This window comes from Pseudonaja textilis, chromosome Z (genome assembly GCF_049901715.1).
Source record: "Pseudonaja textilis isolate UNSWEBS1 chromosome Z, rPseTex1.2, whole genome shotgun sequence".
Taxonomy (NCBI): Eukaryota; Metazoa; Chordata; class Lepidosauria; order Squamata; family Elapidae; genus Pseudonaja; species Pseudonaja textilis.
Window position 1 is genome coordinate 102,322,236 of NC_142008.1, and position 13,061 is coordinate 102,335,296.

General features: G+C 43.9%; 1 protein-coding gene across 1 annotated transcript in view; it reads right to left on the minus strand.

Annotated features, from left to right (window-relative positions):
* The window catches only part of KCNA7 (potassium voltage-gated channel subfamily A member 7), a 34,914-nt gene that overhangs the window by 4,342 nt on the left and 17,511 nt on the right, over positions 1-13,061 (minus strand). The gene's annotated exons all lie outside the window — the stretch shown is intronic.

A 13,061-nucleotide genomic window follows, 5' to 3' on the forward strand; every position in this document is an offset into this window, starting at 1 on the left:
ATGACCATGGGGATGCTGCAATTTTTGTAAGTATGAAAAATGGTCTTGTCACTTTTTTCAATGCCATTGTAACTTTGAACAATCATTAAACAAACAGTTGTAAATAAAGGACTACATGTAGCAGTTTTCCTAGGTCATTCTCACTAGCATGGATTGTCCTTTGGTTAGAAAATAAAATTAATGAGGATAATAAAAATTAATAATCACAAACAATATTACTATGATCACTTATTTTTCCCCAATTTAGTGGGTCATAATGTCTGGGACTGTGTCATGCTCCTGTTGGAGTTTAACTCCGAGGGAAAAATGGAACTGCTGACAGGGAGTGGGAGTGTGGCTCCGGTGGTTGTGGAGGAAACTGGGGAAGGGCACAGGCCGTATCGGCATTCAGAAGAAGACTCAGGCCCAACCCCTCTTCATCCTAGGGCATGCAGGGAGTAGCGGATAAGGGAGAAACATGAGTGGCATGGTCTAAGGGGGAGGAAGGGGCCCTGATCCCCTTCATGGGCTGCAGCTGGGAGGACTGGTTAAAAGGACAAACTGTGCATGGCAAAGTTGCTGGAAGCAAAGCATGCATTCTTGTCGGAGCTTATCTGTGTTTTGGCTTCCTCCCAACTGTGGTTTCTGTGTTATCTGGTAGAAGTCTGCAATTAATCATCCTTGCCTGCTGTAGTAATTCCTTCAGTGTAGTGTGTTGGGTTTTTTATTTCAAATTAACTTTACTTTGGGTGCAGACTGCATTTACTCCCTCCGTAAACTGTTTTCTTTAAGAGTTTGATTTCCTGCCTAGGATAATTGGACATTGGGGCCAAGCTGGAGGCATTAAGAGGGCTTTCTTCTATTTTTGTGACTTGGTTATTTTTGTGTCATGCCCCAGGTCATCACAACTGCTTTCTTTATCACTCCCAATTGCAGTTGACAGAAGCAGCCAATTTTGCCCATTTAATGACCTTTCTTGCCACAGTTGTTAAGTGAATCACAATAGTTGTTCAGTTAGTAACATGGTTAAGTGAATCTGTCATATGCTAAAACAACAACAAGAATAACAACAATAATAATAATAGAATCTGGCTTCCCCACTGACTTTGCTTGTCAGAAGGTCACAAAGGTGATTTTGGGGTCATTGCAACCATCACAAGCTGTCAAGCATCCAACTTTTTATCAAGTGACAATGGGGATGCTACAATGGTTGTATAAAAAATGGTCATAAGTCGCTTTTTTCAGTGCTGTTATAACTTTGAATGGTCACTAAATGAATTATTGTAAGTAGAGGACTATCTGTATTTCAGCATGCCTAAATATCTTGCTATTATCAAGGACAGAGGGCTGAAATGAAGTCTTTCAAGCATGTACTAAATAGAATATAATATGCTTCAACATTTAAAGAGGGAGGCCCCAGAACAACTATCAAATTGCTACCACTTCAAACTCTTTCTGTTCCCCCATCCAGAGCTATCCCAGAAAAAAATCCCCTATTTTCATCACCCCGCCACATTGTTCCTGAATCTAAAGATGAAATCAAGATAGTACAATATTTACATCGCTGACAGAAGGGCAAGGTGAAGTTTGCCATGTTGTATTCTCTTCATGTCTTTCAGAGTTTTTGCTCTGGCAACGAGGTGAAAGGATGAAGGATAGGTTAGAGATTAAAAAAAAAAGAAGCTTTGATTTACCAGAATGGATTCTTGGCCATTGTTGCATATAATATAGTTAATCTACTGGCAAAAAGTCTGAATTGTGAAGCAGAAACCCCCTGTTTGATGAATCACAGTCTTGCCACTAACTTTAGGAGTAGCCCTATATGAATCTGTCTCTTTACCAACTGCTATGTGGGAGATTAGGGTAATAATGTAAGATTATTATCAAATTTACAACTAAATCATGCATATGCAACATTTTGAATCCTGTACAATGCTATATAAATATTAAATAATATTTTTCACTCTAAGCACTTCTGGATGGGTTTTATTGTGGAATTAAGAAAGAAGCCACTCAGCTGTGGCTAGTGCCAGATTTTATAGCCAGCGCTGTCCAAAGCTTCAGCCATGATGGGACTTTATTTCTCCTGCCAGTGGCTGGGCCAATGAGTGGAGTCTGTTAGCTGACTCCACTCTATGGCCATATTTGGTAATACCTAACACCCCTCCCCTCCTAGTTAGCGTTCTTCCAGTCAGCACTTGTGTACCTCACATAATCGTGTAGGTAGGTGGGGCTTTGAGGGGTGCAACTGGACCTGCACACCTCAATTGTTCCTGGGGTGGCAGCCCGAATGGATGGGTCCACTGCTGCTCTGGTCCCTGCCTGTGGAAGCATGTCAAAACTATTTGGTGGTATGGCAGGGACCGTTGAGCCTGAGGCCTCAGACGTACAACATGGGACTTCCTCTTCGCAAGATAGGTGTCCCCATGTTCTGTTAAGATTTGATGCTAGTCCGTCAGTTCTTATTCTGTGTTCTGTAAGTAGGGCCTTTGCTAGGGCTAGTTTTGCTTCTTCGTGTTGGTTTTCAGGCTGGTTGTCTGAGATAGGGGACCCAGCTTCTGATTTGGTCAATGTGTCTCTCCCACTGTTTCCTTTCCTCTATCTCTACCCGATAGGATCTGGGTCCGGTGAGCGTGGTGATTTTGGTGGGTACCCAAATGGGTCACTGAATTCCCGTTCCAGTTTTGCAATGTCTGCTGCCGGACGCGGTGGGGTGGCCTCTGCTGCGTGAATGCTGGTGGTGTTGATTTGGAGTGGCTGGAACCATTCTCTTCCTAATAGGCTTGGCAGGTTCTGGTCTACGATGGTGAGTGGCAGGTTTCCTTGAAAATGGCCATATTTTTTGTGGTCTGTTTTCCTGCCCAGCCCTGGTAGTCCCTTAACATAATAGTCTGTGGTTCCAACTGGTTGCACCGCAGTTTCGGTTGGAGTCTTTTAAGGGTATCCCACGAGACCATGGATATGTAGGACCCCGAGTCTACTTGCCCTCGATGGATACTGTGGCCATTATTTTGTTGGCTTCATAGGTGTCAGTGTGTCTCACCTGGGTCTGGGCATAACCAACGAAGGTGAACTGTGCTTCTTCTTCCTTGCCGTTATCTCCCCTTTTGAATTTCCTGCTAGGGGGCTTCTGCCCTCCCCCTTGGCGACCATTTTGCCATGTGGGTGATGAGGCCCTTCTCCTTGCTTGTTGGTCGGTTGGATGGCCCAGCATACCTCCGCGATGTGGCCTCTGCACTCACACTTTCGGCAGATAGTGTCTTTGAAATGGCATGCAGAGCAGTGGTGAGGTACTCTGCAACCCCCGCATTGTTTAATTCCTGGTTTCCCATCTGGCTTACCAGACATCACCTTGTGCACTTTGTCAGCTTTGTCCTCACTTGTTTTGGATGCGGAGTCACTTCGGTTGGGGTGGAGATCGGTCTTGGTTGCATGGATCCTCCCCGTCCCTCTGATTTGCACTGCTGAGTTGTCAGATAACTTTGCAGCTCATGCTTCATCGACGGCTTTCTTGAACAGGACATCCTCCTGGACCAAGAGTTTATTTTGCAGTGCTGGGTCCCTCATTCCCAGGATGATCCAGTCTCGGATCATTCCTTCGGTGTCTGGGAACCTGCAGTTTTTTGCTATCTTCCACAAGTCAGCTACAAATGTGTTTATTGTCTCCCCTTCTCTCTGGCTCCATGTGTAAAAGTCATACCGGCTTGCCAGGTAGGAGGGAGAGGAGGCATAATGTCCTTTGAGTGCCCATTGGAGTTTGTCCCAGGATACACTCCACAAGTCATCCACTACTCGGGCATCTGCCATGTTGTAGATTCCGGTGTCACAGTAGGTCAGGAACAATGCTTTTTTTTGCGCATTGGGGGCTGCTTGGAGTCCGTTGACTTCCAGCTGCAGATCGAATCAGCCCATGTATGAGGACCATTTCTCCTTTGCCGAGTCGTAGGGGATCGACATCAGGTGGTGTGCCAGGCTGGTCGAGCGTTGAGTCATGTTGGTTGGCAGGGTCGCAAATGTTGTGATGGCCGGTAAAATGGCATCCGAATCCCACAAGATGTCCTTTGTTCTCTCTGCAGCTCAGAATCCCACCTTCATCGCCAGTGTTAGATGGGTCCATGGGAATGAGAGGCAGGATGTGGCAGGAACAGATAAAACTTTTTTATTGTGCAATTAAGAAAGAAGCCGCTCAGCTGTGGCTGGCACCAGCTTTTATAGCCGGTGCTGTCCAAAGCTTCAACCACTGACAGAACTTTATTTCTCCCTCCAGTGGCTGGGCCAATGAGTGGAGTCTATTAGCCAACTCCACTCTATGGCCATATTTGGTAATACCTAACATTAACTTTAGACTGTTGACCTTACCCATTCCTAAGAGGTCTGTAAGGGGCGTGCATAAGCGCACCAACCTGTCTACTGTCCTAATGTTTCCCTTTTATTCGTATCCATTTTATGTATTAATAATCATGTTTATACTTATACCTGTTATCTAATACATCCTTGACAAAATAAATAATAAATAATCTGCTGTCTTTCCCCCTAGCTAATAGCTGCATCTAGGCTGGCATCACTCAAATTAACCAGTTCTCTCAGAGAGGGTTTAAGATGGCTTTAAACCTATTCATAATATAATTACTTGAAGGCTTAGTGTAACTTACTGCATTCTTTGATAAAGTGATGAAATTAATGGACCAGAGGAATGCTGTCAATAAAATTTACTTGGACTTCAGCATTTGATAAAGTAGACCATAACCTACTACTTGATAAGATAGAAAAATGTGGGTTAGACAGTATTACCACCAGATGGATTCGTAACTGGCTGGCCCACCACACTCAATACGTATTCCTCAATGGAACTGCATCGACATGGAGTATGAAATGCGGTACCCCAAGGCTCTGTTTTAGGCCAAGTACTCTTCAACATCTTCATCAATGATTTGGATGTGCAGATAGATGGGGAACTCATCAAATTTACAGATGACATCAAGCTGGCAGGAATAGCATGTGCGACAGAGACCCAAAGATCAGCTGGCTGATGGGAGGTGTACACGTGCATGCGTGGCAGAACTGGGCTGGGGTGAGAACTAGCATGCCCACAGAGAGGGCTCTGCATGCCACCTCTGGCACATGTGCCATAGGTCGTCATCACGATTGTAGCGTTTCTGCCTAAGCAGGAGGTTCGATTAGAAGACCTCCAAGGTCCCTTCCAACTCTGTAATTCTATTCTATTCTATTCAAAACTCAAGAAGTATACACAAGCATGTATTTATCCCACCCTACCCTTTATATTTTAAGGCCACCCATCTCACAGAAAAGTGACAATATTATACCTTCAATCTTAGGTATGTGTATTGCTATGAATGAACCAAACAGTAAGAGTGGAAGTGAGATTAGTAAATTATATATTCTTGTGAGATATGAGGAAAGATAATAAGAAAAATGATTTGCTCCAAACTTAATTCAAGACAACAGACTGGATGGGGGGAGATATTTGGAAATGGATGGTAGGGAATGTGGGATACTATGTTGGTCCAGTTATTTGCAGAAGGAATCAAATTAAAGTGTGCCTAAAGGCTGGAGAAAAGCAGAATGTCAAGGTCAGATGTTTCTCCCATCTCTGTCCTCTGGTCAGCTCTGATTTCTTGCCTCTCTAATTTTGAGTTCTGTAGTGGGGCCTACTTGTTCTGCAAAGGAGGGAAATACCTGTTAGTTGCCTGGAATTTCTAAGATCAACATGGATTTGGAAAAATCCCAGGACTGGGTCTGTCTGTCTGATATCTGTTTCTAAAACATGTTGAGAATATTTGTTCAGCACCGCTGTATGTTCATATTCCTGGGCTCAGGATATAAACAAAAGTATTTTTACTTCTTTGCATTTCCCACACAGCCTTTTTTGTTTCATTAGTATTCCATCTCTCCTTCAGGGAGTTCATAGCAAATCCATTGACCCGTCACATAAGCTCTATTTATGAATTTATTTAACTCTAGCAAAGGAATTACATTAATTGCCTTCAGTCTGCTCTCTAAAGCTCAGATAACATTATACCCTATTTTCTATTTAGATGTTTATGTAATCAAATTGGCATCATCTATCTACTAGAGGGAGGTATCAGAAGACTTAGGAAAATGCCAGGCCTTGCAGAAATGCACTAAATCTTCTCTGGGCTAGTGGTGGTCAGAATCCCCAAGAGTCAAAAAGCTCCAATTGGAACCACATATGTTAAAATAGGGGAAATGTAAAATCCAAAATGCAGGGATAGAATGACGTATGCTAGAAAAGAGTACAATTGCCTGGCATTCTGAACAAGAAAATTCCACACTACAATATATTCTTACTTTTCATGTTACACATATTTGTTTTTGTGCTATACATTTTTTACATTTTGTAGATGGTTATTTCTGCCTCCTCTGAACTTTAAAAGACATTCCGATACATATTACATAGGCTATATCTTTTTAAATCTGCTTTATTGTAAGGGACTATGGATGCATTCTTAATTTCCATCTCCTACTGTACATTCACAAAAACCCTGCAAGGTAAACTTGAAATAAATAATTGATACAGATTTTTATTTATTTGTATGCCACCTTTATTATGTTTTACAAATAATTCAAGACAGTGAACACTTCCACAATTCAAGAATGTAAGGAAGAGAGAAAAATATATTTTTTATTAAATTTCAAACAGATTAGCTACGTTTAAAAAAAAGTTTATAGTAAACAAACAAAACATTGAACAAAATATTTACTTATTTTAAAATGTCACCACTGAAAAGAGGTAATTTTTTGCCGGAAAAATCAGCCACACTCTGAGCAGGATTATGATTGTGATGCAGAGGGTTCATCCTCACAGGTACACAAATGTGCTTCCTTCCCCTCTTTGATGGAAATGATATTGAACTAACTCGTGCTGACCCACAGCCTGTTATTACTGCATCTTAGCAAAAAGGCCAGGCCCTGAAATGTAATGAAGGGTGGCATCAAGTTAGCAGTAGGTAGTTTTTCAGTTGTCCTTCTCGCTTCCTCCATTTCCTACTATTAGGAAAACCTCCCCACCCCCATTTTTCTGCTGAACATGTGCTGGACAAGGGCAGCTTGGAGGTGGGACCCTGTGCAACCACACAGTCAGTGGCTTCAAATGGAGGGAGCAACAGGGTGATCAAAGCCCCATCTTTAACACAAATCACATGGATTGCACACACATAAAACTATGCTAAAGTTCAATGACATAGTTCTGCCTGCCATTTTGAAGCCACTCACCATCACAGTGGATGTTCCAGGTTCAAGATTGTTATTGTTGTTGATTTAATCCATTATGTTCACAGTCTGAGTATGGTTAAAAACTTAACATTTTAAGTCCTAACCAAGAACCTAAGGCTGTTAAAGTAATGTCTTAGTATATAGGAAGTATATAGGAGTATATAGGAAGTTCCGAGTCAGGTAATTTTTTGCAAAGTCAGAATATTCAGGTCTGATAAGTTCAAAATTTCCATGTATCTGGGCAACCCTTTGGGAATTGCTCCAAGGGTTCCTGTTACTATTGGCACAAACATTGATTTCCTCCTCCACAATCACTCAACATCAATTTGCAGATTGTGGTATTTTTCCCTAGTTGTTTCTCTTCAATTCATGCACAATCTGTTTATAATATCAATGAACCAGTCATTGCAATATCAATGAATCAGTCTTTTTTCTTTTCCACAATAGTGACGTCAGGCACTATTGGAGCCAGATGTCTGTCTGTTTGGATTCAAAAGTCCTGCAACATCCTGACCTGTTCATTTTGAAACACTTTTGACAATTCGGTGTTTCTCCCATGAGCTGTTCAGAGCATCCAGAAGTGGGGAGGTGCTTCAGTCTCTTCTGGAAAGGCTGGGCTTAAAATTCTGGGACGCTCCTCCTTCTCCACGGGACACCTCCTCAGCGTCCCCCAGTTTTAGCTCAGCCTTCGTGGTAAGAAGTTGTGAACTCCCTGACTGGAATGGTTTTCTGATTCAGGTTTGCTCTTGGATTATTTCGGCTTGTAAAAATCTTCCCCATTTAATTTGGCTTTTTTCAGGCTTGTGCCTCTATTAGGTTGCCTCAATCACTTTAAAAACAGTTTCTTTGTAACTAGTGGAGCCTGCCACTCCACGGGCAGCCTGAGGCGACCGCCTCAGGCAATTACCTTATCTAACTTTCTGATCGTCTTCTCTGTGATTGTAGAGAAACGCTTGTAGCCGCGGCTCACTTCGCCTTGCCATTTTGTCTGACAGGAGCATTTAACTTGCAAGTTAAAGCCTCAGCAGCAGCGGCTCGTTAGACTTCTCAGACATTAGCAGCGGAGATTCTGGCTTCCTGCCTTTTTCAATGGCTGGCTCAAGTTTGTGCCTAAATATCACAGGTGCCATTCCCCACTGGTTTCCCTTTTTGGGGACCGGGGCAGTACCTTCCCACTTCGTTCTCCCTGGGTTTAGCTTTCTCTTGTCTGGCTGACGTTGGATAAGCAGGCTAGTCATTAAACAGGAATTTCCTTGCAATTGCCTTTGGATCATTTCTTTGGAGTGAAGCCGCAAGTGCCATTTTAAACAGCGGGACGTTTCGTTTTAACAGGAAAGAATCCACCTCAGATCCTGTATAGCTGGTTTCCCTTGTTGGAGACCAGGGATCCAGAAAGTTCTCACTTGGAGTGCTTGGAGGTTTCCCTTGTTGGGGACCCTTAGATACTGTTTACCATATGCACAGTTTTACATATAAATATAGGCACATGTATGTGTATATATATATATACACATACACATACATACATACATACATACATACATACATACATACATACATATATATATATATTAATTATATAGACTTACTCTCCTGGAAGAGCATTCTACTTTCAACCACGGGGAAGGCATCACCCCAAAGTACAAATACTAATAATAATACTAATAATAATAATTTTAAAAAGAATTAATTAAAAATTAAAGTCAGAGGCCAGAGAATCAGTCAGCCACAATGGAAGGTGACAATGGCTTAAAAAAAAATGCTCCAAGACAAATAAGTCCCAAGATAAGCCAGTAGGCCCCAAAAAGGCCTCTAAGGTGGCGGATAAGGATGCCCATAGACGGCACCTATTTTTGGAAAGGCAATTGCAGAAATGAGCCAGGGAGGCAGACAAGATGGCTATGACACAACAATCTGATCAGGACCCAAGTCCACTGATGGGGCCCTTGGACTTATCCACCCAGCCCAGGCAGGCTGTTTCTGGACAACCTCCCATAGGCACATCTCCTCCAATGAGCACCGCCCGGCTAATCCCAGAAGGCAACCTTCACCCCCACGGTCACCGGCCTAAGACAAGAGGAGAGATTACCTGAGACTATCCCCATCGAAATGAGGCAATGGATGGAGATGGCGATTCAAAGGGGCATTGCGGCTGGACTTCAGCAATCCATCAGGATCAGACACTTCTCGGCCGCTTCGGATACGGGACCCCTGTCTGTTTGATCCTTTGTGCATATGGGACAACATCAAACTCAGGTATCCCCCAATATTCCTAACATACCAGCCCAGGGCCTTCGGGAGGAGGTAGAATTTGAGGATCAGGATGTTTCCATGGAGGGGGGGTTGATCCATCAGATGGACTTGGGGTTGTCAGAGGCTGACCTACTAGAACGGGGAATGCCAGATGACAAAGGCCTCATTCCGGACCAACCTACTTTTTCTGGTCTTTTTTGTCCACACCTCTTTAAATCCTTACTGTTCAAGGCAAAGAATACCGCTAAACTAGGCACATCAAACCCTCATCCATTGTCAACAGGGTCTCAGGATGAATCCGAGGATCTAATATTCTCACAACCAGCTAATGAGGTGGAACCTATTCCTAACCCTACTCATAAAGTAGTGCAACCCAACAGGGGGAAGATTTTATAGATTAGAGCAAGGGTTGTATACAGGAAATTTTATTGTTAACCAATGCATAATTCACAGCCCAATGCTACCCTGCGGAAGCAGATCTCAGCTTGCAGCCTTTGGGCACCAACTTGAGTTTTAATAATCTTCAAATGCAGCCCACACAGAATATATTGGAATAAATAATGTTGAGGTAATGAGAGTCATGGCTTTTCCATAAATTGGGATAAAAGCCATTTGATCCCCTCAACTCGATTAGTTCATTTAGGGGCAGTGATAGATACTGTGGAGGGCAAGGTTTTCTCTCTCAGGACAGGTTATACAGTATCCAGTCTTTGGCCAGAAAGATCAGAGCCATAAAGAGGGTTTCCCTGGCAGTGCTGTCTCAACTGTTGGGCAAACTGATTTCTTGTATTTCCATTGTGCCTTGGGCTCGATTCCATTCTAGAGAGCTGCAATGGTTCCTGCTACCTTTCCAGCGATCCGGAAGAGCCATTTCGAACGTCCGGATAAAGGTACCGCACAATGTTCTCTGATCGCTCCATTTGTGGTCGGAAAACACGATAAACAAGGGGTGTCCTTTCAAGGAACCTTACAGGGCAATGATCACTACCGATGCCAGCCTGGTATGATGGGGAGCTCACCAATCCCACACTGCGCAGGAAATTTGGACTATTTCTGAACAATCACAAAGCATCAACCTGTTGGAGCTGCGAGCCGTTCACCTGGCCTTATGCAGCTTCTACCCCTTTTCCAATCACGCCATGTTCTGGTCATGACAGACAATATCACAACCAAGGCCCACGTAAACAGACAGGGGGGTACCCATTCCAAACTTCTGATGCTGGAGATGGCCAATTTGTTCAAGTGGGCCGAGGCCAATCTGTTTTCGCTCAAGGCAGAACACATAGCAGGGGCCTTAAACACACAAGCGGACTGGCTCAGCAGGGCCACGATAGATCAGGGAGAGTGGTGCCTACACCAGTCTGTCTTCCAGGAAGCAGTGCGGAGGTTTGGGCAACCAGTGATCGATCTATTTGCCTCTCCTCTCAAAGCCCAATTGCCCGGGTATATTTCAAGGTACCCAACTCAGGGGGTGGAGGCCGTCAATGCCCTGCATTGTTAGTGGCCTCCCGGACTTCTATATGCATTTCCTCCACTCCCAGTAATACTCAGGTTGATCCAGAAGTTATTGGAAAAATGAGTGGAATTGATATTGGTCACCCCTTATGGGTCCAGGCGAACGTGGTTCGCAGACTTACAGGACCTGTCGAGAGAACAACCTTGGAAAATTCCACCATCCAAGGTTTTCCTCTCCCAAGGGCCAATACATCACCCAAACCCACAATGGCTCAGTCTAACCGTATGGAGGTTGAGCGGAGCCGTTTAAGGGCCCAACAGATTTCAGAGGATGCTATTGCCACCATTAAAGCATCCAGACGGTCCTCAACAAATCGTATATACGAGGCCATGTAGTCAGCCTTCTGTTGCTGGTGCCAGGGGTCTAAGATCGACCCAACTCCCCCATCAATATGACAATTATCGGCCTTTTTACAGGAGGGGTTGACCAAGGACCTATCTCCAAATACTTTACGCAGACAGGTGGCGGCTTTAGCCTCGGTGATAACCTGGGGTGACCTCTGGTCCATAGTGCACCATCCACATGTCCACAGCTTTCTTAAGGGTGCTGCAAACTTACGACCTCCTGCAATTCACCGCTATCCCACCTGGGACCTCAACAAGGTGTTAACAGCACTTACAACTGGCACGTTCGAGCCTTTAAGAACTGATAGTCTTAAATTCCTGACATATAAGGTGGCCTTCCTAATTGCAATCACATCAGCAAGGAGGATTTCTGAATTGGCGGCATTGTCAATGAGAAAGGACCTGTGCATGTGTCATGTGGACAGAGTGATTCTCCGTTTGGATCCATCGTTCACTCCTAAAGTAAATTTATCCTTCCACAGAGTGCAGGAGTTGGTGCCTCCAAAATTTTTGTCCGAAACCATCTCATAGACTGGAGCATCAATGGCATTGACTTGACATTCGAAGGGCCTTAAGCATCTATCTAGACTGCACAGCAGCATTTCGAAAATCTGAGGCTCTATTCCTATCCTTCAACCCATCCACTTTAGGGCAAAAAGGTGTCGACGATGACCATCAGTAGATGGTTGAGAGCCACCATAGCTAAAAGTTATGAATGCCAGTCCATCTCAGTTCCTAAGGGCATTGCAGCCCACTCAACAAGGAGTGTGGAAACATCAGCAGCATGGGCCACACGGGCTTCCATAGATGAAATTCGCAGAGCGGCAACTTGGGCTTCACCATCTCCCTTTGTCAGAAATTATAAAATTGATGCCTATGCCTCAGTGGATGCTTCATTTGGCAGAAGAGTCCTGCAGAGGGTCCACAGAGTTTAAGAGTGGATTTCGATCCAGACGGAGTCCCTCTCTAAGGACAAGCCAAGATTTGGTATGTCCCACTTCTGGATGCTCTGAACAGCTCATGGGAGAAAGGGCGTTACTTACCTGATATGCCTGTTCTCTGTGAGCTGTGAAGAGCATCCAGCCCCATCCATTTCTTTCCGTCTGGTGGGGTTCTGTTCCAGTCAGGGATCTAGATTAGGTGATGAGTCCCGGACTTTGGCACTGAGTCTTCGCAAAACTGGGGGACGCTGAGGAGGTGCTCCGTGGAGGAGGAGGAGCATCCCAGAGTTTTAAGATCCATCATCTTCAACAATTTTCCCTGTCTTAACAATTGTTGCACATTTGTCAATGCCAAATTGCATCTCAAAGTCTCTGCTAAACTCCTCAGTGCAGCTCAATTCAGCTTTTGTTTTTCCAAACAGTTTTAAATTATCCATGTAGAGCAAATAGGAAATGTTCAACCTTTTTTTGCCAATTCATACCCATAGTTTGTTTTGTTCAAAATGCCTGCTAAGTGGTGCCATCAAAAGTACAAATAACAGAGATGACAATGAGTTGTTTGATTTCAACTTCACCAAGTTCTTTTCCACTGCCCAATTTCCATATTGCTTTCTGTGTTGGATACTGTATCGAAAATCCCCACTTCCAAACTGGAAAAACTAAAGAGAGATCAAGGCTGCATTAGCAGCAGGTTGAGGATAGGATGAATACAATGCCATGAAAATCGGTCCCTCAAAAACAGTTACTGTAGTAAAAGAACTTTGTATTATGGTA